This window comes from Balaenoptera physalus (assembly GCF_965194825.1).
Source record: "Balaenoptera physalus genome assembly, chromosome: 11".
Taxonomy (NCBI): Eukaryota; Metazoa; Chordata; class Mammalia; order Artiodactyla; family Balaenopteridae; genus Balaenoptera; species Balaenoptera physalus.
The window spans coordinates 34,676,339-34,680,580 of NC_138896.1; the positions used below are offsets into that span (position 1 = coordinate 34,676,339).

General features: G+C 49.2%; 1 long non-coding RNA gene across 1 annotated transcript; it reads right to left on the reverse strand.

Moving 5' to 3' along the window:
* Nucleotides 1-863: 863 nt before the first annotated feature.
* On the reverse strand, nucleotides 864-3,603 carry LOC309638331. The gene is made up of 2 exons (XR_014251080.1): nucleotides 2,922-3,603; nucleotides 864-1,206 (listed from the first exon to the last, which is right to left on the reverse strand). It is a non-coding gene; the product is annotated as an uncharacterized lncRNA (long non-coding RNA).
* Between the last annotated feature and the right edge of the window lie 639 nt (nucleotides 3,604-4,242).

Consider the following 4,242-nt stretch of genomic DNA (forward strand, 5'->3'; position numbering starts at 1 on the left):
TAGGGGGTTGGGGGAGGCATGCAGGGAGCAGTGAGCACTTCTAGGGTGCCATGAAAGGTGTGGTAGATGTCACTGGTGTTTACCCACATTGGGTTTTCCTCTCTTTAGGGCACAGGAGAGGATTACACCCACTGACGCGCCCCCCTGCCCCAACTCCCACACTTGCTGTTATGTGAGGGTCATAAGACTAGATTTGGCCAGTGGGTTATGGGTGGAAGTGATATGTGTCTCTTACATGCTAAAGCATTAATGGATGGTATAAGTGTCTTCAGCACTTTTTCCTCCTGCCATGGCAACTGTGGAAGCCTGTGTCGAGAGGGAGGAGTCACCAGGTTGAAGGAGCTGAGGACGCTGAGCTACCATACGGAGGACAGCTACCCTGGGGGGTTGCCTTGGACCCACAGTGGACTTTGTATGAGTGATGAATAAATCTTTGTCATATTAAGCCACTGAAATTTTGGTGGTGCTTGTTCTTGCAATGACCTGGACTTCCCTGAGGTCCACAGAATGGCGTGTGTTGAGTAGCGGGACAGAAGGTTAGTTAAGGGGGACCAGAGGCGGCCTGGTATGGGGCACCAGAATCACCAGAGGAGACTTTAAACCACGACAAAAACTCCAATTCAGCTGGCCATGGGTATATCGTTTTTAAGCTGTGCAGGTGACCCCGAAGTGCCACCCAGGTGGAGAACCATGTATGTGCCCATCTTCACTCCTAATTAGGATGTCATCTTAAGTAAACTGTTTTCCTCTCCAAGCCCTTGTGCTTTCGGTTGTAAAAGGAGAAGAGTATTATTGGACAGATAGGACCCAATGCTGACATTTCACGTAATACATATGAAAGGTCTTTGTAAACTACAAAGGGCTAGACAAAAGAAAAGTAATTTTATTCTTGATGATATTAAAGTCCTGAAAAGGCAGGAATTCAGACTCCGGCCAGTGGAGTGTTCACTTTGGGACCGTCTGTGGCTGATATTTGCAGTCTTGAGTTGGCTTCTCTGGTGGCTGCCTTGCTCCCTCCAGCCCAGCGTACGCTCAGGTGGGATGGGCAGTAGGGTTCTGAGCGTTCCTAAGCCAGACTGCGGCAACTATGGAGACAGTCCTGCTGGTCTCCTTCCTCTGATGTTGTTTTGATGACTTTATCCACTGATTGGCTTAACCGCCTGGTACCTGTTGTCCTCCAGATAGCAAAGGTCTGACAGCATCTTCCTTCCATTACAAAAATATTAATTTTTATGTTTATCCAAGTTTTACATATAAGTCGAATAGGTTATAATGTAAAGGAATAGTGACCAGCTACACCCTTCCCATCCAAAATCCCTCTCCTCAGGGGGAACCTTTCAACTCTTCAGTTATTTCCTCTGGTATTTACTTCCTCATTATTGGCTCTTCCTTGATTTTTTCCTTTGAGACATTATCTGGGGACTTCCTGATAAGGCGTTTGAGCACTTAGCACTCTGATAGTATTCCTCCTATCGCTCCCAGCAGAATCACTCTCCCCACCAGTCTTTCAATAGAGTTTTATCACAATTCGTGGCTAAAAGTAAGTATTCAATGCTTGCATTAGCATTTGTGATTATAGAAACACTGCTTAGAAAGAGCCATGTATGATAATCGTTTCCTTCCTAAACTAGTTTTAATTTTCTTACGGCTAATAATTGTTTCTATTTTCTTTATTCCTTTATTCACCCTTTTGACTTTGGGGAGGGATCAGAGCTAAGTGAATGTGTCTTTTCAGCCGCGTTCAGCTGGAAACTACAGCAGATTTTGCACACTGTGAAACTGTCAAATTTATATATGTGTCCTTAGATCCTCCCCCTCCACCCAAACTTTAGGAAGAGCAGTCTGGATGTCTGTTGTACCTTTTCACCCTTGTCTTCTAGTTTCTAAGATTGCTAGAAATCTCCTCTCTGTTGTACACAGGAAAAAATGTATATTTTCAGAGTCTAGGGGAGAAGGGTCTGTTTTTTTGTTTTTGTTTTTTCCTTATCTAGGAGCTCCCTGAGGGCAGAGGTTCTACCCTCTCATCAGCCTGAGCTCCCTGAGGGTGGGGCCGTGTCTCATCAGACTGGGGTCACATAGAGGCTGGCAGAGGCGGAGTGTCAGGGTCAGTTACTCCCACACAGGCCAGGTCACCTTGTTACATTTTCTCACTAACCCCTGTCTTCTCTTCATAGCACAGACTCTAACTGTAATTCATCATCTACATAATTATATGTTTAATTAACTAACCCTCCAAGGGCCTCTGTGGAGAAACCCAGTGTCACATGGGGGGAACGGCCAGGGCCGCCCTCCTTCAGGGATGCCATCTCCTAGGTCTGGTTTTCCCGTTTCCCTGGGGAAAGCTTCTCCCGCAGGCCGTCCGAGGCACAGCCGCGACCAGCTCACCGTGATGGGAGGCTGCAGGGTAGCAAGCAGCTGGGAACAGGCCGGGCACCGGGAACTCAGCGCCCTCAGCGCCAGGCAGCCCGGCTTTAACCAGCCCATTCTCCCTCCACAGAGAGGTTTCAGCGCCTCCTCACTGGTCCCTGTGAGGCTTAAAGGAGAGAAGACAGCCGAAAACAACCAGCCCGGAGCCTGGCTCCCCGCAGACCCTCCTGTGAAGTGGCCTTGCTCCCCGCTTCTCTCACGCCTCTGATCTCACGCTCTTTAGCAGACACGCTGCCTCTGATGTCACCGTAATTCCCTGGTTACATGACATGCGTCCTCACGGGGTGGCAAGTCACTCACTGGAGAGGCTCCAAATGAATAATCTATTATTCATGCCATCCACAGTGTCTCTCCACCGATGTCAATAAGAAAGAAAAGCTCTACGTGAAGGAAAAGAGAGGAAAGGGAAGGGGATCGTTGGCAGCAAGCAGGTACTGAGAACTGGAGTCTCTGAAAGGCTCAGGGCAGGACAGAGGCACAGTGTGGCCACTGACCTGGCAGAGCCCTTCCGGGTATCTCTATGGAAGTTGTTTTCTTTGCTTCCTGGAGGCCAAGGTCATCCGTAAAAGGGACGGGGAGGGAAGCAGCTCCTGGGCATTCACGGTACCATGCAGAGTCTCCAGCTCCCAAATGTAGAGCCACTCCTGAAACATGGAGGTGGAGCTGGAGAGGGAGAGATGTAAAGAAGGCGGGAGACACAGCCCCGTCCTCACGGAGCCCCGGTCTGAGGGGAGACACAGCCCTGCCTCAGGGAGCCCCAGTCAGAGGGGGATATGAAGCCCAAATCCCTGCTTGTATAATGAAAGGGGAGATACTCAGGGGCCTAATTCTGAGTACAGCTGAGGTCAGTGAGCAGGACAGAAGGGAAAGCAGAGCCTGTGGTCAAGGCTGAAGACGTCTTGTTCGATGGGCTCAGGCTGGCATTTAGGGGTCCTGTCCCGCAGAGGCCTAGTATACCCCAGGAGAGTCTGTTTTCAGTGACCCCGTGTTAAGCAGAACACAGGCAGAGGTAGAAGCAGGAGCAGGTACCCAGCAAGTTAAGTGACCCAGAGTGGGTACTAAATAAATTAGAGGCGTTATTCTGAGCGAGCGAGGGTCTCAATGTCAGTCAATAACACAGAGGAGCCCTGGAAACGTTAACTCTCCCCTCTGCTCCATTATCCAAGGTCCCATTGCAGGAGCTTCCAGAAAGGTTTATCTCCATTTCAGTACCTGGCTCTTCAGAGTCAGAAATGAAAGTGAAACCGAGGAGCAGAACCTGGGGCTACGGCAGGCGATGCAGCGGTGTGGGGACGGGTGACTCAAAGGAAAGCTAAGCCCAGCTCAACCGCTGACTGAGAAGCTGAAGGATTTTTTTTTAAGAGAAGGAGTTGGGGGAAAATTTCTAATGAATCCTATCCAACCATAAAATCATGTAGAAAATGAATCCTATCTGACAATAAAATAAAAGTGAAACAAATTACTAGATTCTTATATTCATAGGAGAAATTAATTTCATGTTTAGAATACTAATTGCTCGCCAAAGGGTCTGTGGCCACGTGCTGCCTGGACTTAGCCTGAGCCTTATTTTGGAGGGGCTGCAGAGGAAGGGTAGGGGCGGCCTGGCCTGCAGTGCTCTGGCTGGACCCTGCCTTTGCCGCATCTTTCTCCAGTGCCCAGGGCTCAGTTGGTACAATGTTGCTTGGCATGTGTGAATTAGCTCTGATATTTTTTGTTTTCCTCAGACTGGGATGTGCCTGGAAACAGCAGGTGTATCTCCTCCATCACATGTGAGCTACCTCAGGGCAGGGCTGTGTCTCCCCTGTCAGACTGGGG